At 37.2% G+C, this 25,846-nt stretch overlaps 1 protein-coding gene across 2 annotated transcripts in view; it reads left to right on the top strand.

The window, feature by feature from the left end:
• Positions 1–17,995: 17,995 nt before the first annotated feature.
• The window catches only part of LOC131431972 (uncharacterized), an 85,043-nt gene continuing 77,192 nt past the window's right edge, over positions 17,996–25,846 (top strand). The window contains exons 1-2 of one of the 2 annotated variants that reach the window (XM_058597968.1): positions 18,098–18,112; positions 18,975–19,749. The gene's annotated coding sequence lies outside the window, so the exon portion shown is untranslated. Of the gene's footprint in view, positions 19,750–25,846 lie in introns of both variants that reach the window. The other variant, XM_058597969.1, reaches the window with a different exon arrangement.

Raw genomic sequence — 25,846 nt, 5'->3', positions numbered from 1 at the left:
ATCAGAGTGACGACATCTCATCCGTAATGCTGGCAACAATTAAAAACATTCCATTAGCTTTACATTGAATTGACAGGTCGTTTGCTCGTTTGGAACTGGTAGCTGTCATTCCAAACGAACAGCTGTCGCCACTCTGAATATAGTCACTCTAGTAATCGCATCTAGTAATCGTTTCATACAGATAAATTTGTAAAAATGGCATCCCTGTCGACAAATGTCATTATCCGTTTTCGAAGCTTCATCATTCTGGAACGAAGTTTTTCACCTATTGATGAACCTGCTAACTCTTTTGCGATCGCTGCGCTGCTCAAGTGGCGAGTTTTGAACTAACCAATGGTGATAATTTTTTTAATTTTTTTTCGAGATTTAAAACAAATGCTGAGTTTTTATATTCATGAAACGAGTATTAATATACAGAAACATGTAAAAGTTTTGGTAGAAAACCCGATAATTAATCATGCATTAATCTATTTATTTATTTATTTGTCGTCATTCAAGAGTAGACCATAGGATTAATTACAATAATCCTCTTAAATTAGTAAACTAATCTAAATAGATCACTAAATAATGTGTATTTTAGTATGAGTTAAATAATAATAATTAACTTACCGAATATAATTGAAATATTGTTTTAGTTTGTTTTTTTTTGTCATTAAAAATCTACAGCTTCTAAATACTTGTATACAGCCATGACACAGACCCTGTCAGCTTGGAGCGAAATTAATGATTTATTGGTCCATTTTTTGCATAGTTTGTTCGCTGGTGGTTTGTAATAAAAATATTTCGATTTCTTAAGGGCTGATGCCAGTAGGTCGCGTAAAGCCACGTGGCTTGCTGTGCGTATTACATTTCTCTCCATGCTCTCTCGCAAATGTGCAAAATGACTCTCGATGTGGCCGAGTGGCCAAGAAAGTTTTGATATTTTCGGTTACAAGTTTGACTACATCACATAAAATTCAAAAAAGCTGCCGCTTGTTTGGCAGCCTTTTGAGCCGATTTTATTTCTCTCTCATGTTTCGTTACGTTACCAGGGAACTGAAATGGCACCGACATATAAATCGACTCACCTCCGCACAAATCGCGTCTAAATTAAATTATCTAGACATTGTCAGGATAGATTTTTGATCCATGCTTTTGAAGGCGAGATATTCAATGAACAAGTTGAAAGTTGCCGTTTTCAGCTATGCAATTCTTCCTTCCGAAAAAGTCTTTCCCGACCGCTAAAGTCAATGAATCATTCTGAAATTTTCACAGAATAATCTAAACTAATTTTCTAAGAGATTGTCAGTTGGGTTTTTTATTATATTCGTTACCGTTTATGAGAAAATCAGATTTGAAGCGTGAAGATAGCCCTTTAAAACGTCCTAAAACACATTGGCGTCAGCCCTTAGAGGCCGAGATGGTATGTAAAAATTTAGTTTGGACAGGAGTTCATTGGAATCCATGCAATTCGAGACAATGTCATTTATAAATGAGACCATTAAAATTTCTCTGCGTTCTTTTAATGTTTGAACTTTGAATACTGATCATACAGCGAGCTTTATAACATAGGACGTCTTGTCCAACATAATTTACGAAGTGCAAATAATCAAAATTGTTTTCAACTGATACTATTCGATCTTCCCATGTGATTAAGGCTGTGAACCATTTCGTGGTTAATTATAGCTTTTAGTTGAAATCTGACAATCGAGTGGTTATTTTGATGTTGTCAAAAATAACCCTGCTCGAAAGCATGATTATTTTTGACAGATCGATGGTTATTTTCCGACACTGAAAAAAATCTTGCAATGAAAATTCTAATATCAATCCTTTATATTAAATTATTTCCAGTGCAAAACAAACCCAAATAACTTTCCATCCGTCAAATTTTGAAATGGGCAGCAGTTTTAGTCAAATTTAACTACTCGACACAAGATAACCACTCAATTGTCAGATTTTAACCTAAAGTTAAATTTAACCACGAAATGATTCACGCCTAATGTCGTTTTCGTTTTTAAATTGCACTACACCGGTGTAGCGAAAGCGTTTTTACCAATTGCACTACACCAGTGCTACACTTTTTCTGCACCGATACCACTGGTGTAGCACTCATCAAAAGTTTTGTGTAGCTCTGTGCAATGGAATCGTTTATTGTAGTCAATGGTTACTGTTTATGTTTTCGTCATTTTTGTTCGTTTATTCATGTCTCAGTGTAGCACTGAACCGGTGTAGTGCAAATTAAAAACGAAAACGCCATAAGTAAGGTGACCAAACTAGTGTCGTTTTCGTTTTATAACTGCACTACACCGGTGCAGTGCTACACCGACGACACGACCAGGCACTTCGAAGAAAAATCGCAATAAAAAGTGTTCATGCGCGATCACTATAAGGGGAACGTGCCATTTGAGCCAATTTGTTCTGATTCCTGATTATTTCAAGTTAGGCTAATTATATTGATTGCAGGAATAAACCAGTTTTCATGGCGCTAACAATATGGCGATGTAATGGTGATCTAGCAAAATGGAACATATCCGTATATATTTGCCACTGAATTTTTCGTTTGCAATCTACGTATCTATCAAAAATATTTGAATGACAACAGGAATGATAATGTCGTTTCAGGATTTTGGTTTTTTTCCTTAACGTGCAGAACCGCAATTTTGCATTTCATTCTAATAATCAAAATACCCTGTCAAGTCGTTCCCACTGATTGTCTCGTCTTCTACTGGCTATTAAAAAGAGTTTCAGGCCCTAATAACCGTTTTCACTTCCACTTTCACTTCACACTTATATTACTTCACTTGATTTTCCCTGTTACCAGTATCACGCACACTGAAGTAGTCACTGTAGTGAAAAAAATCATTTTTCCAAAAAAAATGATGTGATATTAGTAATAACTACAAGCTCCTAAAAGTAATTACTTTTTCCTCTGAAGCGACTTTCGTGATAAATACCTACATTCACTTCACTTGATTTTCACCGTGAAGTGATACCTATAATAAGAGTTTTCACCGTGTAGTGATACCGGTAATAAGGGCCTCATTATATGAATTCGATATAAGGGAAGAATTAAAAAGGGACACTCCGTTTCCGCATTTTAGCGTAGGCCACTCGACCTACGGTTTCGTCCACTTTTTTTGGTTCCTTCACACAACGGCATGTAGCTACGTACATATATCATTAAATGCAATTCATATCAGCGAAGCGCAGATCACAGTTGATTGAAATTGTAATCGCAGCATATTTCACCGGTAACTAAACATTTGTTTTTTGTAGGACTTTTATATAATTGAAATATTGGAGAAGAAGTCATATAAAATTTGTGAATGGTGATTAGTACATTTGATTTGAAAGTATATAAATAATTGCAATCACGATCGAAATGATTCTAACAAGAAGGAACATCATCAAAATTGCAGCATAACACCAACATTCGCGGTCATACTGTTCATCTGAGTACTACAATGCAATGGGTTGAAGATCATTCTGGTCTCACGGTGAGATTTTTTTCACCCTCTGAGCATCACGCCGTAGATAAACGCAAAAGCGGTTAGTTTCGGGTCTTTACGCACTTTGAAGAGAGGCTACAAGAATACATATTATTAGTGAACAGAATATATAAATAAATACAAAATTAGCAAGCTATAAAAACTCTCAATTCCGATTTAGATCCGCAGTCGACGATGAGAACTTTTGAGATGCTCTAGATTGGGCATGTGCAATAATGAAACCGAGAACGATTACCTTGAAAAGATAAACAATGGTAACTAGGGTTACTGTAACTGTTATTTTGAAAACAACAATTTCTCTGACCGCGTTCCCAATTTTAAACATTTTTCATAAGATATCATTTTGACATTACCAGTTACTGAGGGGTAGCTCGATTTGCGATACAGTTTTAAAAGCGAGTGGCAGGTCGTGTCGTCGGTTACACCATGGCATTAATAAACGAACAAAAATGACGAAAAAGTGTAGCACTGGTGTAGTGCAGTTGGTAAAAACGAACGGTTTAAGTGTAGCTTTTGCTACACCGGTGTAGTGCAATTTAAAAACGAAAACGACATAAGCTACAGTATTCTAGTACTGACCGAACATAGGCAATGTATAATGTTTTAATTGTATATATGGATCCTGAAAACAGTAACAAAATCATTTTATGAATCCTAGCATATTATTGGCTCTGTTTATGATTGTATTGTAATGGTCAACAAAAATCATTTTAGAATCTAGTATTATTTCTAAGTCCCTAATTGTTTCGCAGTTTTGAACTGTTTGACTTCCATGAGTAAATATCAAGTCAGGTGTATTTCGTTTTTTACTGAATGTTATTCTATTGCATTTTTTTTACATTTAGTTGAAAAAGACTTTTGTTACATCATGTATAAAAAAGAAAGAATTTCTTCTTGGTTAACCTTGGCATCCTCACTTTTCTCTATTTCTAAAAATAGTTTTATATCGTCTGCGTATATTAGAATTTTTATTTTTTCAAAACAAAGTAAATGTCGTTAACAAACAAGATAAATAAAAGAGAACCTAAATGAGATCCCTGAGGGACCCCGGAACTGACGTGAATGGGGCTCGACTTCTTACCCTTTAATTTTACAATTTATTGACGATTTGTTAGATATGATTTCAACCATTTAAGGAGTCCCTGGAAGATTCCCAATTTCTGCCATTTGAACATAAGCATGGGTATGTCAACACGATTGAATGCTTTGCTGAAATCTGTAAAAAGAGCTTCAATGTGATTTCCCTTGTCCATAGCGGTCAGGGTATAGTGGACGAATTCAAGTAAATTAGTAGAAGTGGAACGTCCTTTAGAAATCCATGTTGCATGTGAGTAATTCTATTGTTTCATTTGACTAAACAGTTTGTCATTAACTATCGCTTCAAAGAGCTTCGGAATGCAAGAAAGAATTGCAATCCCCCGATAGTTGCATATGACCGCGAAAAAGCTACCACAGAGACGGGACTCGAACCCGTAGCTAGCTCCTATCCGGGGAAAACGTTTTGCCAATTAATCTACTTTGCATGTGAAACACAAGAAAAAAACAGAGGCTGAAACAAGTGGCTGGGGAGAAGGTTGCTATAGAAAAATGACTACAAATGAACACCGTGGCGCCCGAGAACAGCTGCCCGCATAGCGTTTTGGCAACCTGGGCAGCCATGGTTACCAGACGGCTACCAAAATTGTTTCAGTGACGGTTGTCAAATCAAATTTGGCAAATAATAGTCGCCTGTATCTTAGTTAGCGGAGCGTTTCCATCTTTTCACCTTCGCTGAAAATGTCAAATAATTCAATCGGTATGGCAAACGGCTGGCAGCCACATCTATCTAAGAAATTCTGGTGGAGACGTTTCTATCGTGTAAGGTGTATGTCTGGTAACGGTGAGGCAGCCAGACACCAGAATGGCTGCCAGCCATATTGTGCACGCTGGCAGCCGCTAGTCAGCCGTCGGGCAGCCTAGCCAATGCGGGTGAACATGCTCGGTTTTTTTTTGTTCAATTAGATTGTTGTTTCACATGCAGGATAGTTTAATTGGCATAACAATTTACCCGGATAGGAGCTAGCTACGGGTTCGAGTCCCGTCTCTGCGGTGGCTTTTTCTCGGTTTTTATTACATAATTTTATTCGCATGACATTTTTTCAATCTCGAAAGATGCTGATCAAATTTATTTACTTTTGTTTTTATTCACAATTTTTAGAAAAATGCGTGCTGTAAAATGTACTGTATTTTCAAATAAATGTACTGTATTTTTTTCAAATACATGCCACTTTTTTTTCAAATACATGCCACTGAAATAAAAAACTTATTTATATTCATTAGATTCATCATATGAAACGCATGCGTCGTATAGTTCATATGAAAGCAAATAATTTTTGGAAATTTGAAGGGAAAGGAAAAAAAATAATGGCACATTGAAGCAAATATGTTGAAAACTTGAGTTGAACAGGGTGAATTTGCTCGGCATTTTTTGAATTATAATTATCTTTAGAGAATTCCAAAACCGTGCCATATATTTCCAAACAATCATGATCTGGCTATCTTGAAACATTACCATGAATTCTTCGTTATTCAAGATATTCACACGTCAAATAGATATACACGGTCCGCCATCTAACATTTTTTTTTTTGAACTAGCGTCTATTTCGACATTGGTAACCTTAGTGTCACTTCTGATTTGACAGAAACTTAGTTTTATCCTTCCTCTGAACGAGAATGGTTGTGTATACGCTTAAGGAACGCGTGAAAATAGTGCAGTTTTACTTTGAAAATCATGGTAATGTTGCGGAATGTGTGCCAAAAAATCATCTTCTCGGATGAGGCACATTTTCATCTCGGTGGGTATGTTAATAAGCAAAATTGTCGCATCTGGGGGACTGAAACCCCGCACGTTTTCATGGAGAAGCCGATGCATCCTCAGAGAGTGACGGTTTGGTGCGGAGCCGTCGCCACGATTAATGGCGACCGCTACCGCGCCATGATTAGTTCTTCCCGTTACTTGAAGAGAAAGACTTGGACACCATTTGGTTCCAACAAGACGGCGCTCCGTGCCACACAGCCAACGCTACGATCGATGTTCTGCGCACAGTCTTCGAAGATCGAATTATCAGTCGAAATTCGGATGTCGTTTGGCCGCCTCGGAGCTGTGATTTGACGCCGTTACACTTTTATCTTTGGGGGGCTGTCAAAGATAAATTTTATGTGGACAAGCCAGAGACAATTCAAGCCTTGAAGGACAACATTCGTGCAGCCATAGCTGAAATAAAGCTGCATACAATCGAAAATGTACTAAAAAAAACTGGACCAACCGTATGGCGTACTACAAGGCCAGCCGAGGTAGCCATTTGAATGAAATTATATTCCACAATTAACCGGAAGGATTGTACTTTAATATGAAAAAATAAATTTTGAAATCGGATGAACCGTTTGTGTTTTATTGCATGTAATAAATCTTAAACAGCTTTACCCGATGAATGATAGGACAGAAAATGTGTTTCCTCGTAGAGTGATTCAATTAAACATATCTACATTTTTCATATTTGTTGGCCTTGATTTTTAGTCTCTAGGGTGTATTTTTTCGCAAATTGTTACTTTCGCAATTTGCCGTTTTAGAATCTGTCATTTATTGGGCAAAACTTAGCTTATACCGTTTTCATGTCATAACCAAAATAGGAACTCTTTCCTAAGTTTGCTGAATTTCGAAATAAAATTTCTTTCAAAATTGAAAATAAATGCTATGAAACTACGTAGACTTCATGAAAAATCCCTCCCCCCTCATAGACGAACGTAAAAGTTTGTGAAGCTGCCGTGCAGAGTACACAACCCGGTAGTGAAACTTTTTTGGACTGATCATTAATTGAGTTCAAGTTCATAAAGTACCTTCATAGTCAATAGAACCAACACATTAACACATATGTTACAACTGTCAGGTACACGATCGAGAACAGATTTTACCAGACAGATAAATTTCGTGAGGTTGAACGTCACAAACAACGAGGAACGAGTATGAATGACGAAAATACTTTCCACAAAGCTTCGCCAACCGCACTGTCAATTATTTTTGGTTGTCGTTAACGGCAATAATTTGTCTCGAATGGATTTCTGGTGTGTCGTCTCCTTGAGCAAAGCGATTAGCAGATGGTTAGCCAGCGTTGAACGATCTCGTAGGTCAGCGATACATATTCTGTTGGTTGGTTCACTTCAACCACCGGCGCGTTGCGAGATGCTCGTGTGCATTTTATCTTCAGCTGGTTTCAGTGTACCGATCTAGAAGTGTCATTCCAATTAATCAATTCGGTCAATGTGCATTTGAAAAATATTAGTATTTGAAAGGGGGCAGAGCATGGTGATGGACCAATGATGCACATTAATTTGATTTGTGGTATCGAATGAGTAATGCTAGCGAAATTTAGTTCAAAGTGATAATTTGATAAGTAGGCGAGATTACTGAACTTTGTTGAGTTTCATAGAGAGCTACAGCTCTACCATTTGCTACATCATACTGACATTCTATGAAAAATATGTATTCAGGGCTTTTTTGTCACTTTTTCTAAGGGGCACGTTGGTGCACACATTTACAAGTCCATGCAGTCCCTGTCCCAGTACGAACCGGATTATTTAGATCGAATTCGGAATTAATCATTCTGTTTTCCCAATGTTCCGATTCAATCGAATTACAGAATAGGGGTGTATCTTTTAAGGAGTAAATATTTAAGTCGTTGCAGTTTTATCAAAATTATAATATTTTAGGAAAAAATAATAGCTTTAAAGTTTAGGTTTTATTGTTATAAAATAGTAAATTTCGTTTCACAATATACGCAATAAATTTTAAATCAGTTTCCAAGTTTAAATCAATTTCATCTCATTTACCATTTCGTGCTTACGAACTTTCCTGTTCGAGTCCATGGTAGAATGATTATTTTTAATTGACCATGAATTCACATACTTTATAGGGTCAAAGATGTTTAGTGGTGGCAATAGCAACGAAACTTTTTTAATAGAAGAGAAGCTCGTTGTGGATTCATTATTAAGTATATTAAGTATTGATCAAATAAAAGGTTAGATTATAGGTTTTGCTAGTTGCTGGCCAAACGAACCGGCTTCAGTTATACGATATTTAGAGCGAAACTGCAAAAAAAAACCTGTTCTAACCCACCTAGTGGTGTAATGATGCCTTTCTCATATTACAAATATTTTCAAAAATATCACCAGAAGATTTTATTAAGAATTTTTTTTCAATCTGGAATAAAATAAGAAACTTTCTTTGGGTATAAACTAACATAACCTTTTTAAATTGTATTGTTGATAAGAATTTTTCTTTATTTTGCATCGTCGCACTAAATGATCAAACACTCTTTACCCTATAGTTCTGAAACCGGAAGTCGAGCCCGGATGAAATCAAACAGCAACCTATGAGACTGTAGGAACTTTTTTTGAGCCTGTTTGTGGAAATCGATCAAATCATGTGAAAATTGAGTGAGTCTCATTTTAAACTTTTTGATTACTACTTCTGGTACTTCTGGAACCAGAAACTTGGAATCAGTATAACCAAAGTCGGTTCGTTTAGCAATTAACTAATATTGCCTACAAATTGAATCAGTTTTAAGCCAAATCTAGAAGAATTTTACCCTTCGTCGCTCTGAATGACGGTGTGACCTACAGGACTACGAGTTTTTTATGAGAGACACACCCACATACATTGCTCAGCTCGATGAACTGTGTCGAATTATATAGAACACTTAGCCGACGACACGACCTGCCACTCGTGTTTGAAAACTGTATCACAAATTTAACCACCCCTCACTAACTCGTAATGTCAAAATGTTATCGCAGAAAAAAAATACCAAAACTGGCAACTCAACTGTTGTTATTCAAATAACAGTTACCGTAACCTTAGTTACATATTTATTACTGTCAGTTATTTACGTAAAACAACAATGGTTCGAATGCTAATAAAATGCAGAAAAAAAATCTTCAATGGGAAATGAAGCAAATATTTTAGGTTTATGAAGCTTATGAACCAGAATCATCTCATTTAAATGTTAAGTAAAGCACTATGTTTTCGTGATATCGATATGATATGATATATCCTAGAAAACCGAACCGCAATAATGAACGGAAAATATCTCAATGTTTTCAGTAAATATTCAGTTTGCTCCTGCTGCAAAGTACAAAAAAAATGACTTGAAGAGATTGTTAGAATATAGGAACGAAACAAAAGGGATGAAATATTTTAGAGTGAGCTGAATTTGTTTCATGTACCGTACCGTAGTTTTCTTATTGATAATGATATCATGTCATGTGTAGTTTTGTCAATGATACTGAACTCATTTATATTGGGTGGATTTTATACTAGTTCTAAAACTCACTGAGAAATGGGGTCATTCATCGGAAAAAATCCGAATCATTGGATTACAATCAAACTTTTTAGTTTGATTAAGCAGGGAAATAACAAAAATAAATGCATTATTTGTTACTAACATAATTTGTTAGGAGTCTATTGAAAATAACTTAAAGTTAATTATGGTGTTTTGAATCGACATCACAGAACGCAGCAATTTCATCATCGTCATTTTTTCATTGATTTAAACTTCTGTGAGGGCCCTTTTGTATTACGAGAAAAAAATTTTTTAGTCTCAATCGAATGCATAACATATGAAATAAACTTTGCGATACTGCACCATTTTTTTTCGTATTCTGGAATGCAGTTTGTGTCAATCCGTCTTGTGGAGATTTAGAGATACATGACCGCACACAGAAAAATAGCTCGCTTTATCCTGAACTTAATCCTGTTTCTCTTACATTTTCATGGGTACTGGCAATGGAACGGAATCAGAGATGCCAGGTAAAAATTTCAAATATCTGCAGACAGGGTCTGTGAATCTGAAAAAAAATCTGCAGTCAGCAAGTATGTCTTGCTGGCAGCAATTTCTCTATAAAGTATGACACGCAAAACTGACTTGGTCGCGGAAATTTCAAAAGTCTATAAATATAGACGAAAGTCTGCGAGAATTTCTTCAAAAGTCTGTAAAAGTCTGCACAAAAAAAATTTCTGCAGCACTATACCCCAAATCTGCAGATTTACAGACAAATCAGCAGACCTTGCATCTCTGAACGGAATACTTTTCCGATTTGTTTGTTTATTTATATTATTGGGGTTACTTGACAAATAACGCATAGCAACCAGAACAGTGTTGCTGAAAAAGATTATTTTTATCATTTTCAAGGGGTCGCTATTTTTGTGGTAACCGGCGGTAAATCACCCATAAACACTTTTGTCGTGAATACGACTTACTTTACTATGGGGCGCCTTTTCAAAATTTACCCTCTGAGAGAAGTTTTGGATCGTGAATACGACGACACGACCAGGCACTCCGAAGAAAAATCAGCATTAAAACTGTTCGCTAACGATTCACCGCCAGTTACCACAAATCTAGCGACCCCTTGTAAATGATAAAAATAATCTTCTCGAGCAACACTGTTTAAGTTGCTATGGACTAGTTACCAAGGAACCCCAAAACAAATAATCATGTTTTGAAAGCGGTGGAATAGTTCTATTAGTGTTAAACGTTATCGAAATTAAGCAGAAATGCATTTAAATGAACTCGATTTTCGGAATTTAATCGAAACTATGGATGAAATCAACGAACGAGGACAATGATCTGCTTCCAGCGATTCATCCGTACACTTCAACTGCTAGCTTTTCTGGGCAGTAGGATTCGGTGTAATATACCGGTGTCAGAATTGTTTTGTGTCGGTTGATTGCGCAGAAGTGGAAACAGTATTTCACCTTGTTGGCCACTATTCGAGGATTACTAGTGGAATTCCATAAAGAAATCATTTCACCGTACGTTATGCAGGCACCGCAGAGCACTAGCCTCGCTCAGCTCGTTGTCGGTCATTTCCATGTCTTCCTTCTCGCATAACGGTTTCAAGTCAAGACCTGAATTTTGAACTTGGCTTTATAAAAGACATAACTCATACTCCTCAATTTTTACATTCCGCTCGAGTCAGGTAAATCCATTAAAATGTTCCGTAATATAATAACCGATCTGAAATTTATTTTGTTTACATTCATCTTGCCTTCGATATGCAGTAACCAAGGTTATGGTGTCGTCGGTGAATATCTCTTATTGTATCTAACGAATCAACATAATTTTTGCTACACGCCATCGGAAATATGATCATTAATTTTATGATAAAATATTCAGTTGTGTGACATAATCTCTATTAATTCAAAATTAAACTTTTCTGAAATGTTTGGTATAAACGAGTATCAAAGGGGGTAATCCATAAGGTGCCTTTGCCTTGCTCGTATTTTTAAAGCTCATAGCTCAGTGATCTGTGAAAGGATTTATATAATCTAACTACCAAAATAGCAGCAAAAGCATTGAAGTGTTTCAATAGTACACTATTGAAAAACCTGTCTCATTTGACCCATGTCAACACCAGCCAATCAGAACGCGTTCTGAGGAAGAGAACAAAATATCTGCTGCTGTACAATAAATCGTTCGAGAAAAATGTTCCGAAAAGTGTTGAATATCGTAGTGAGTTCCTCAATTTGGTCCTTCTGAATGCTAGAAACGATATGACATTACGGGATGGTCGTGGGATCGAATGAACGGCAAAATTCGTTTTTGGAGACACTCTTTTTGGTATAGTTCCGATGTCATTGTCTTATTTGTAACGAAAACTTTCGTTTTTTTGCCACAGCTGCAAATGTCCTGCCAGATCATAAATTTTCTTGCAAATTTGTTGGCAAAAACAAATTTAAATTTGACTGGAACATCCCCCCGTTGCCGTTGCCAAGTAAAATTTTTGATCTGGGATTTGCCCGAAGTCTGTCTTGACATAGGTTTCATCGTCCATCAGAAGATATCCGTCGAACTTGGTCAGAAGCACGAATTTTGATCCCACTATTCTGTTTTGTGGTCCGATTTGGCTGTTTGCTAGCTTGATACGACTAGATTCCTTCCCGGAGTCGAGTTCTCCTCACGATACTATGGGCAGCAACGAATTTTCTGGTCAAATCACTGTCCGACAGATTAGGATTCCTCTTAATCGTCTTCAAAATCTTACCACGCAGTTTCCGGTCGACAGTTCCACTCCGACGATTGGCTTCCGAATCGTCGTCAATGTTTCCTTATACCGTTTAATAACGCGCCATACGGTATTTCTGGGCAATTTCAGTTGCTTAGCTAGCCTAGATGCAGACCACAATGGATTTTCCAAATAACTGTGCACAATTTTTTCCCTTCTTTCGGCTTCCATGTTGATTGTTTACAAAGTACAGTCGATTTGCGGAATGTCAAAAATCATACGTGAAGCTGACAAAATTCCCTACACGTGGGCGCCAAGAACTTCCAAATCCGTCCACCAGGAGCACCACAATATAAGCAAAAGTTTGTTCCAATTCTAAATGAAGCAAGCTTTATTCATTTCGCTCAACCCACTAGTTTTTTTGTACAATGCGCAATGGATTTTCCAAAACATTTTTCCGATTTTCGAAAACAATGGTATGTAGACAAAACACGATCACCAAAATTTATTTCAAGTCGGAGATTTTTAACACTAAATAAATAAATACACGGCGAGTTTGACGGATTGGCCTCTTTCGGTACAAAAAAACAACAACGTTGGCTTCGTACCACTTCATCACCGGCCAAAACAGAGTGTCACTTTCGTGGGACCGGAGGAAGGGTAAAAGGTGCTTCTGGAGGTATTCTTCTTTAAATATTTGGCCGTACATGTCTATTTTTTCGTAAATTGCTGCTTGCTGAACTTACCACACCTTCAAATCGCCTGCCCCTCGAAGTGTTCCTTAACAAATTATTTAACTTTCTTCTTCCGAAACTTTTTCAGAATAACCAGCTAGGACTTGCCGAAGAAAAACTCCAGGCCGGGAATCTGGTGGGTGGTGGTGGGTAATTACCCACCTGGAGTTTCCAGCGAAAAGCAATGGTAATAATAGTATTATTCATACCAAACAGAATATTTTTATTGTAACTCGGAATAATAAATAAAATCAAAATTATAAAATACGAGTACTCAAGGTAGAGTAAGGATATGAAGATATATAACAGTAAGGTAAGAAGAAGTGACAAGCAAACAGAATTCGTTCAATTCGGCCATTGTTTTCATTGACTGGTGGCACGGTGCATTGTCTTGGTTAAATATAATGGATTCTTCCTCGTTTGAGACTGTTTATTCGATTTCGCTCTTTAAACGCATCAATAATTCAATAAAATGATCACCTTTGATGGTACTTTCCATTCTAAAATAGGCGATGTTAATTATCCTCGACCATCTAAAAACTGACGCTATGATTGTTCCGGCTACCTGTTGCGTTTTTGGATGACTTTCTCCGTCTGAATGCGGATATGACCTCGGAGAAAAATTTTGGATCCATGTTTCGTCCATTTTTTCATACCAACGCAACACAACGTAAGAAATCCTTTTTATTGTGACTAAACAGTGCCAAACAGCTCTTTGGATCGTTGATGCATTGTTGCTTTTGTTTTATTGTGAGCCAACATGGCACCCACTAGGAAAAGACCAAATTCATGCTCAGATTTTCGCGAAGGATCGTAAAAGCATATCTAGTTGATGTGCTAACCATCTCAGCACATCTAATATCACGAGCTTTGATTTTGCGTTCATTCAACACGGATGTCAAACTTGCCTTTTTTTTCTTCTGGATGACGAAATACCAGAAATCTTTGTTTTTAATGGATCCGACTGCGAGTAACATTTCTCGACCCATTGCTGAGTGCTGAGCGAGCGCCTTTTACGAAGCAATGTTTTATCAATACAAGGAATTCATCATGTCTATTTTTTCGTAAATTAAAAAGTAACTTCACTTATATGTCGGTTGGTTTAGTGTGTACCACAAACACGATTGACGTGAAAATTTAACACATGACATCTAGAGGTGGGTACTTTCGAAAAATAAGGTTTGTTTGACATCACAAACGTCATCTTTGGGTCATTCCCGGAACTTTTTAAACAATGTGTTACGCACTTCAGCGGCTGAATTGTTTATGGATTTGTTTCGTGCGCCGTTCGATACCCGTGCGATACACATTTGGTTCGAAAATCAGCTGTTTCTTTGCATTCGAGAAAATTTTTGATGACCTCGATCATGAGTTGGCAGTTCAATGCATAGACGCTGGTCTTATGAGCCAGTTGTCGTATGTTCGAGTCCCGATCTGAAAGGATTCTTAGTGTCAGTAGGATCGTAGCACCAGTCATGCAATGGTTCGGTACGCTATGAGTCGGGTGCGAAGTCTGTTGAAAGAGAACGTCAAATAGTTCAGGAATGTAATACCAAGGCATTGCACAGTGGTTCAAAAGCGCAATTTCACGCTCTTAATTAATAACTCATAGGAACGTGGTTTTTTAGGTACAGTATCTTCAGCAAAGTTGTTCAGAATGATAGACGCCATCTTTTGGTAAGTTTTATTTATGTGATTAATCCCCCTAAAAGTGAGATAAAAATATTATTTTAGTTCAGAGAGAACATAGGGGCTAAGTTACTTCGACAAAGTTGTTCAGAAGGTTATTTCAAACAAATTTGCTGAAAATACCATTCCCGTAACTTGAGTGTAATTCATGATATAATGTATTTTCTGAAAAGGGTGCCCTAAAACCAGTTTTTGTATGAAAACACAACAAAGTTTTTCATCATTTAAAACTACATATCTTTCTCAAACATACTATGCTGCTATCATTTCAGTTTAATGAAATAGAGCCATTTTTCATGGTTTTTATTACAAAATTTCAACTTGTCTATCATCAAAAGGCGCAGAAAGGTGCAGATGAGACTAGTTACATATTAAACTACTTGTCAAGAGCTTCCATATCGTGGTTGAATTACTCGTCTGCGATCGTCTGCAGGCGAGATATGTTCTTTTCAAATATCCTTGTCCTTGACATTTGCAATGATAAGGTGCACTTCATGTCATATCAGACTTCAGTATATATTCATTACTATGGTACTTGTCACAAAATATGATTTTTTTTGCACATCGAAGTCTATAAATTGAATAGTTTGGTAACTGTTTTGTCACGGTTTTAATAAAAAGCAATCATTAAATCGAATTAAGTTATGTCATTTTCTGGTAGAGAAAAGTATGATCAAAACTCATTTTTAGTTATTTGTATTTATTTTATGATCGCTGACAATGTTCTTAACCAGCTAAAAGACTCTTAGCATCATCCGACAGATTCTTCTTGGACTGTTTTGGCCATTCACGAATATTTGTAACCAATGGATATGATGAAACTAATAACCAATTCATGGGATCCCGATTCGAAAGTGATATGTATTGCTTGCGTGTATAATACTCTCGAAATCTGTATGAAACAAACTTCTTAATTATTGTGAACAGTACAATATAGCACGCGTTTATCGATCTTCACTTCAATTGATGAACGGAGGACATTTGTCCGCAGAAATTTTCTATAGAAAAATTTACCAAAAAATAACATAACGTAATTCGAAATGATGATTGCCTTTTTTCAAAGCCGTGGCTTCTTATCTCACTTTCAGAAAACGTCTGGTATGATTACTAAACTTTTCTATTTGTAGACTTCGATGTCCATAAAAATCATTTATTGTGAGAGTTACCATGGTAACGAATATATACTGAAGTCTGATCTGATATGCAATGAACCTTATCATTGCAAATGTCAAGGACAAGGATATTTGAAAAGAACATATCTCGCCTGCAGACGATCGCAGACGAGTAATTCAACCACGGTATGAACGCTATTGTCAAGTAGTTTAATATGTAAGTAGTCTCATCTGCACCTTTCTGCGCCTTTTGATGATAGACAAGTTGAAATTTTGTAATAAAAACCATGAAAAATGGCTCTATTTCATTAAACTGAAATGATAGCAGCATAGTATGTTTGAGAAAGATATGTAGTTTTAAATGATGAAAAACTTTGTAGAACATGAAAAACTCATATAAATTGATAATATATGTGTTTTCATACAGAAACTGGTTTTAGGGCACCCTTTTCAGAAAATACATTATATCATGAATTACACTCAAGTTACGGGAATAGTATCTTCAGCAAATTTATTTGAAATAACCTTCTGAACAACCTTGTCGAAGTAACTTAGCCCCTATGTTTTCTCTGAACTAAAATAATATTTTTATCTCACTTTTAGGGGGATTAATCACATAAATAAAACTTACCAAAAGATGGCGTCTATCATTCTGAACAACTTTGCTGAAGATACTGTACCTAAAAAACCACGTTCCTATGAGTTATTAATTAAGAGCGTGAAATTGCGCTTTTGAACCACTGTGCATTGGTTTCCGATCATGGAGAACTGGATGAACGAGTCCAGCACCTTCTATCAGTGATTTTAAAACTAGTTAATAATTTTATGTTCTATTCGTTGTTAAAATGCGCAATTTTGTTTCAAAACAACATACCGAGAATACTCTAGATCGAAATTTCATGCAAAGTTATACCGAAACAAAATTTTGTTAAAAAATTGACCTTTCTCATTTCTACTTTAATTAATTCATACGGGGGGTACGACCCACCATTACATTAATTCTTCGAATACTACTTCGATCTGGGTCTCAGAGTCGGCTTACTATTTTGCGTATTCGAATGGTACTCGCCCTTATTCTGAATATATTGGTTTTTCGATCGAATCCTAGCTACCTTTGATTTTGCTAGCGTTATTAGGAATACGAATGAAATACGATCAAGAAAACGATACGTCGTTATTCAGAATAAGGGTGACTATCACCTAACTGAATGGCACTGCTGTTGTTGGGAACCGCTGGTGATTCGGTATCGTCCTGCGAGCGCTCGCGTCGCTGCTACAGACGATGGTGATTGTCAAGAACTGCTGACGATGCTGTTTGATGATTGCTGTTCAGTTTGGAGTGTGGCTGCTAGCGTCTTTCTTCTTTTGATGAACACCCGTGCCGTTCTTCTTGACGATTAAATTTATTAAAACTCATCAACGTTTTATAATTAAAATTTAAATATATACCAAAGATTCAAACGCGATCGCAGTGCTTTTTTTTAACTAACATTAGATTGTTAATATAAAAAATAATTGAATCATAACTAAAGAAGACGTTAGAACGCTTCACAGTCACAACCTCCGAAGGAGACGCATCGTCTTCCGTCAGCTCTATCCGAATATTTCCGAACACTCGGGACCGTCTGGGCACGATCGATTGAATTCCGTATGCTGTGTGATCTTCGCCACCGTCGAGAGACAGACGGGAGAGCGGAGAGCAACCGGATTCGTACGTCAAAGAGTAGCAAAGCTGAGCGTAAACGGGATCACTGCAGCGCTTCTACTAATGCAGTGGTTAAGTACATACTGATTTTTTTTCGCTTTTTGATTTAGCTGCTCATACCCCGTTGCATCATTCATTGACATGCACGCACACAGCCACACGGGTAGGGCAAATTATTGTTAGAATCTTGAGCCGCTTTGAATGTTCTCGCGGTGTTGGTAGTCCGTGATGATCGGTTGCTTCAGTGCTACGATGATGGTCGATTGTGGACGTCGGTGTCAGCAGATTCGTTCGTAGTAGGCTAGAACTTGTCGAGGGGAGCAACCAAGCAACCAGAAAAGTGTTTCGGTCAGTGTTGAACATTGCGCGGGTTATTATGATCAGCATCGCCAGCTTTACCACCCCAAAAAGTCAATATTGAAGTCCTCGGTACATGTTTTCATCTTCTTGCTGTTATTGCTGTCGTTCTTACCATCGCGGTCGGGTTGTGTTCTGCTGTTGGCTGCTGCCACTGCTGCTCATATGGTGATGTGTTTTTTTTTTCGCTGCTCACACGGGATGAAAATGTGTGCCGCGCGGCATCTCTTCTCTAAGTTGTAGGGCTTAATACTAGATGCTTCGGAGGAAACCAGGCATTTCGTGTTAGAACGCTGACTAATGTAAACGTGCTGACTGTGCGCAGAAGTGTGTTACTGGGTATAGTGTTACTGTGCAGCAAATTGCTGTTGGCCTCAAAGTGTAGTTAGTTATAGGAGATATCCGCGCACTCGCGCCTGTTCAGCCCACTCACCCACACATCCACCCCGTCAGCTCCCAGCCGTGCTCTGTGCAACCCGTATCAAGAAGGGATCATACGAATGCAACTCGGTTCACCCAGTGGTAATTGATGGCGAAGAGTTCCAAGTGCCGTGATGTATCCATTCCAGTTCTTTTTTTTTCTGCCTCTAATGATACAATTACCCACAACGTGAAATTAGCGTGTTTGGATGAATCGACGCCAGTGTGACGAGTTGATTGAAAACACATTTGATTCCCAACCGCGTCGGGTGAAGAAGAGTCTTGGGTGTTGTGCAGTGAAGCGCGCACCAGTTTTGTGGTGATCAACGAAAAGGGCGTGACTATCACGCGCGCACACATGTGACAAGCAGTGGTCAAAGAGTGTTCGTACCCTGTTGGAATTTGTCGGTCGGATTTAATACATTTTTTTTAGGTGGAATAAGTGCAATTAACGCAGTACAGCCTTTTTTTGGTGATCTTGAAGAAAAAAAAACAAAATACAAAAATCGGGATAACGATCGTGGACGAACACAAGCAAGAGCGAAAGCCGAAGAAAGAGGCGAAAGACAGGCCACAATTATTCCAATTCTTGAAAAAAAGGACGGGACCACTCAACATCTGGCCCCTCGTTGTCGTCACCGCCGCCGTCCGTCCTTTTTCGTTCCGATGGCAATGTGAGTTTTCGAACCCATAAGCGTGTGTTTTTTTGTGTGTTGGTTGGTTTTGTACGCTATTTTTAGAATGTACTAACTTCAAAAACACTCTTTTGCTTGCTGTGTTTGTGTGTATGTACTCTTGAGCTGTTGCTAGTGCTGCTGCTGCTGCTAATATATACATTTGATTGAGACCATCATGCATTAGAGAGACACCCGAACTGATCGGACCAGGCCAGGCCAGACCAGACCAGACCAAGAACTGCTGCTTATGTGTATCTTGTGTGTGTGTGCGCTGGCCGCAACGTATTTTGTTTGATTATCTCAGCGAGTATGTTATCAGCAACTGGGACGCAGCCAAGGAATAATAGTGGCGTAAGGCCCTGTTGTTATTATTACTTCAACTGCTTCATAAGGCGATAGCAGTTTCCATCAGCACATTTAAGGCCATCGTCTTCCCGTCCCTCTCTCTCTCGTCTACTCTCGCCCAACCGCAACCAAGAAAAATAACAATAACAGACAGGCGAAGAACAAATGCTGGAATGAATTGTCATTGTAAGTTAAATTTGAATTTATTATTATGATACCATCTCGCGGCACGGTACTCACACTGTATGTATAAGTAGACTAGAATTGCATGTCTGTATGTGGCAGAAGAAGCAGCTTGTTGATGCGACGATCGAATTGAATCGGCACTGTGAACGTGTTGGCGGCGTCTCCATCATCCATCGTCACGTCGCCCCCATCGAAGGCCATAAAACTATGGTTCTAAGTCTAACATCTTATAGCCGACCACTCGGCGTCTGTTCCTAACTCGAATCTTTATCAGTGAACAAAGAGACTCGTTGTGTGATGTGTGCTACTTACACCGCTCTTGTGCTGTTGGTTTTACAGCACTCTGGCTCTGGCTAACTGGTGGCAGATTAGAAGAAGCACAAATGTAGGCACACCATATATACTAACAGCAGAATGGCAAATGGGAGCAGAATGGAAGTGCGGGGCGGCAACCGCAACGGCTAACCACATTCTTAGTAACTCTCCGGGACTGTGCCTTGGTGATTAGCCTTGCTTCAGGTCTGAAGTTGTACTTTTTTACTACCGGACAAAATATTAGCTAAACAATCACATCACTAGATTCAATTGTTTGATATCCTCCCAATTTGTTATTTCATCTTATTATTCACTACCTAATTACACAATCTTGCGCGAGCTGTTCAATTTACTCTAATTCTAAAAAAAAAGTTACGAAAGAGCATAGAAAACAGAACAAATTTGTCGAAACGGTGCCGCAGTAATGGAAAGAAAATGTAAACAACGAAAATATATTACTTCTAGAAAATTTTACTTCATCAGTAGCGAGGCCTACTACGATCCACACATCACGAGCAATTTCCACATGTGTTTCAGACCCGTCTCATTTCGTGTCATGCTTTTTCACCGCTGCCCAGTTGCGCAAAATGGTAAACGTCAACTTTCCGCAACGTCAGCCGTCTATTCTGCGTACATCAACTAGTTAAAATTTGGGTACTCAATTCCGAGTTGAATTTATTACCATGGCGTTCAAATTCAAAACTGAGTGGGTGGACAAAGAGAATTTGCTCATCAATGATTCAATTCAATCAGAGATTTCACTTTGTGATGGACCGAATGAGTGAAAATGCTTGGGAGAAGCAAATCAGTAGAGATGGGCAAAACCCGGTCATTTCAAAGAACCACTTGACAGTTCCGCTCTCTCGTTTTCCTAAAACTTTGTACGTTTCTTCGAAAATAATATGAATTATATTTTTTTTAGCAAATAGATTCAATAATAGTGAGTTCTTTTTGCATTCATTTCTACCAAGATTAATTTTTGGTGTAGATAAATTTAGTTGTAAATAACCCGCAATCTAAACCTTATTGATCGTCTCGCAAAACACACAAATTTTTATTGAAGAACATGTGAAATTGTGAGATTTGAAAATTACATTATCGAGTGAATAAAAAAATAAAAAATTGATAGCAATAACGCGACTTGAGCCAAGAATCATTAGATCGACGACACGACCAGACCGACGACACGACTTGCCACTCGCCTATAAAAACTGTATCGCAAATTTAACTACCCCTCAGTAACTGGTAACGTCAAAACGAAATTGCCTGGAAATCTATTGAAACTGGCAACAAAGGCCGAAATCTGTTGATTTTGAATAACAGTTACCATAACCTTGGTTACGTTTGTTATCTATCTATAAGATATAAATTGTCTGTAATGAAATCAAATGTGATTTGTGTGAATCAGAAGAACGATGGTCGGTTGGTCAATACAAATGTCGGAAGGACCGTTGTTTTATGAACCAGAAGACTCCTTAAATCACCCAGTAAACCCCGAAATTGCATAAATAATGTTCAACATGAAGGAAAAAATGGCATTTGCGCTTTGAATCATAATATTGCTGAGACCCTTCTATCTTCCCTTCCATTGTAGGTAGAGTGCCTATAACCAGAGTGACGACATCTCATCCGTAAGTATGGCAACAATTCAAAACATTCCATTAGTTTTACATTGAATTGACAGGTCGTTTGCTCGTTTGGAACTGGGAGCTGTCATTCCAAACGAACAGCTGTCGCCACTCTGATTATAGTCACTCTAATTGTAGGTACTTCGATATAAACCGTAGCTCCAATCTAGTACACCGAAAAAATTTATATGCTAAAAAGGCGTTTTCGAAACATTTGGTTAAAGTAACTGTAAAGAAGCAAATGGAGCAGTTTTCACACAATGATTAAGGGCGTAAAGTCGATCGCGTATGTTTCGGAAACAGTTTTAAGAAAGCATTTGTTTTTAGTTGTTTGAAATCGATTTTTCTACAATGTTATTTGAAGAAATATATTTCTGTCGCTAGATATTCATTCAACAGCGATGTTACACTCAATTAATACAATTTGTCACTACCGTAAAATTAAAAAAAAACTTCAACCTCTAAAGTCATCCTAAAAACATATTTTCACGATACTGATAGTCACGTCGATCTCTTTCGTAGCTTTTGACATGCATGTACCATTCGTAGTGCTCATTCCGTGACGGGTAACAATCGTATACAATCAGATGAAGGGGAGCGTCTAGCATTCTACCAAACGAATACAGGAGCACTACTTCATGTAGGAACTGGAGTGCCTACGTTTGCCAGTTTTAAGCTTAATTTCAGCGTTTTTATGGGCACGATAGAACGGTCAGATAACAGATTTTATAGCTGGGTACATCTTATGCAACGTGTACTAATGTCCTGCTATGGTTGCGCCTGAACTATGTGTGATTTGTTGTATGGCAGATGATCGAATCCTATGTAATAAGTGAGCACTGATGAACAAAATAATTTACAATTCTTAAAATAATTTACAATTCAACGAAGGTTTTTACTTACCTATTTTTCGATATTGGCACGAAATGCAAAGCGGTTTGTTTTTGTTTATTTGTGTTAGAAAAGGGTTCCTTGGTAACGAGTTTGTAGCAACCAGAAAAGTATTGCAGGAAATATTTATTCTGTCATTAACAAGGGGTCTTTCAACATTGTGGTAACTGGAGAAGAATCACTTTTCATTAAGTTTTTTGTTCGGAGTGTCTGGTCGTGTCGTCGACCAGACACTCCGAAGAAAAGTCAGTATTAAAACTGTCTGTTAATGAATTACCATCAGTTATCGAATATCGAAAGACCCCTTGCTCATGATAAAAATAATCTTTCCGAGCAACACTGTTCTGGTTTCTACGTACAGGTTTCTAAGGAACCTCTATAATATGAACAAATAAAACATTACCGAGCAGCGAGTGCGTAAAAAGCGTAAATGCTTTTTCCGGAAACGGGAACCGTTTTTCCAAACAATTTGATTGATATATCAAATACTAATATATCAATCATGGAATAAAATATTAACTTCTACAGTTACAGTTCCGTGACAAGCAGAGCAAAGTCTTGGCATTACATTCCTTTTGTGGAATTTGGCTTTTCTGTCTCAACAGACTTCGCAGCCAGAAGATTTTGAAAGGGATTAGTATGGCTACAACTTTAATCCGTCTAGTTGGTTTGGATGGTATTCTAACGAAGGTTTTGATTGGGCACTGGACAAAAGCACGGTGGTTTGGAAATTGTGTGCAAACTGTTGAATGCGAGAAAATAATTTCGAAGAAGATCTTCAAAATACTAATAGCTGAAAGACAAATACAAGGAATGTGTGGTTTTGAATATTATGGAGTATCAATATAAACTGCATAGATATTAGTTATAAATGCTAATTGATAAAATGATTTCGAAAATGTTTCAATCACAGAGGACGCATTATAAATAAACAGTCAGCATGATCATACCCTCATATTTCACGACATACGCCCTTGTTCTGAATAACGACGTATCGATTTTTTGATCGTATTTCATTCGTATTCCTAAAAACGCTAGCAAAATCAAAGGTAGCTAGGGTTCGACCGAACCATATTCGATCGAAAAACCAATACGTCGTTATTCAGATAAGACTCGAAAAGGTTAGAACTAACGAAAACAGAAAAATATGTACTTAAAAACAGAAAAATATGGTGATTATAAGGCACAAAATGGAAAAAAGGAAATAAAAATCAAATTTGGTTCAATTATGTTATTACCTTAACATAACAAGTAATAAATATGTATTTTACATGTTTATTTGTTCCTTTCACATTTTTATTTGGAAATTATGCACAAAAATTGAATCAGAGACAGTCGAGAAATTTTTTAGAAGCTAGTTGTTCCTAGAGACCACTCGAGTTTACTACTCCATGAAAATGATCTTGAAAAATTCTGTTTTAGTAGGTTCCGAATGAATTACATAAAGTTCAACGTTCATATTCCAAACATCCCGTTGAGCGGTCCAATTTTTTTTCAGTTGGAGATTGTTTCTAAACCATGTAGACCAACAGAAATTGGGCACTTTTGAATCCCGCCAGTCCCCATTCGTAGCAAATAGCCTCACCTCTCTTCTGAAGTCTTTGACTTTTCAATTTCCCTAAAAATCGAGAACAACGGCATTGACATACTTTACTACAAATGTTAACAGAATGAATTCAGTTTTCTAATATGTCATAAAGAGGACCTCCAGAAATTAAGTTGACTAAAAATAGCATAGAGCAATTTCAGAAATGCTTAGCAGATCATCAGACTCGACCTTCTCCGATTTGGATGAAACTTTGCACATGGCTTCAGTATAGCAAACCATAAGTTTTGAACCGACTCACGACTGATTTTTAAAAAGGGCGTATGTATTTTTGCATTTCATAAAAGTGAATTCAAAATTTAACAGTGAAATGTTGTTAATTAATTATTTGAATATTTTAAATTGGAATGCTTGATCTTTAAAATCGAGTGAAGATGAATTTTATAATTTTCTCAAAGTTCACAAAATTCATATTGCCATTGTGACAGAAACATTTCTGAAACCAGATGTCAAATTGAAAAGTAATCCACATTATGTGGTTCATCAATTTGACAGATTTACTGGAATGGGTGGTGGAGTTGCCATTTTTGTCCAAAGGCAAATTAAACATCGAATTTTACCTTCTTTCAATACTAAAGTTATTGAAAGCTTGGGAATCGAAGTTGAAACCATTCATGGAATTTATTTCATCGCTGGAACATATTTGCCATTCCAATGCACCGGCGAACAATTAAATTTCTTTAAAGGTGATTTGCAAAAACTCACAAGATATCGACCGAAATTTTTCGTAATAGGGGACTTAAATGCTGAGCATGTCCAGTGGAATTGTAGGCAAAATAACAGTAATGGTAAAATACTTCATAATCAACTCTCAGCTGGTTACTTCACAGTTCTTCATCCCAGTAATTCTACTTGTTTCTTTTCCGTGAAAAACCCATCTACAATTGATCTGGTTCTAACGGATCAAAGTCACATTTGTAGTGAAACGATTACACATGCTGACTTTGACTCATCTTCCTGTAACATTCAACGAAGCTAAAAGTAATCCAATTAGTTCTATATTCAACTATCATAGAGCTAATTGGATTACAGATCTCACATTGAAAATCATGTGGATCATGAAACTATTTTAGAAAATTCTGCGGACATCGACACAGCAATTGATAATTTGAATAATTACATTATCGAAACTAGAAATCTTTCAGTTCCCAAAGCTCAAACTAAATTAAATTCTCCTATCGTCGATGACAATCTTCAACAGCTCATTCGGTTGAAGAATGTTCGTCGACGACAATATCAACGTTCTCGTGATCCTGCTATGAAAAACATAGTTAAGGATTTACAAAAAGAAATTAAACATAGATTTACTCTTTTGCGAAATGAAAATTTCGCTAAAGAAGTTGAACGAATTAAACCTTATTCTAAACCGTTCTGGAAACTTTCTAAGGTTCTTAAGAAACCTCAGAAACCGATTCCTGCTCTCAAGGAAGGAAATCAAATACTTCTTACAAATGGCGAAAAAGCTCAAAAACTTGCTCAGCAGTTCGAGAGTGTACACAATTTTAATTTGAACGTTGTGAGTCCAATTGAAAATGAAGTCTCACTGAAATATGATCATATTTCAACTCAAGTGTTATCACAAGATGACATTATTGAGACGAATTTTGATGAAATTAAGTCAATTATTAGGAAACTTAAAAACATGAAGACTCCTGGA

This window comes from Malaya genurostris, chromosome 2 (genome assembly GCF_030247185.1).
Source record: "Malaya genurostris strain Urasoe2022 chromosome 2, Malgen_1.1, whole genome shotgun sequence".
Lineage (NCBI taxonomy): Eukaryota > Metazoa > Arthropoda > Insecta > Diptera > Culicidae > Malaya > Malaya genurostris.
This window is presented reverse-complemented; position numbering and strand designations above follow the sequence as displayed.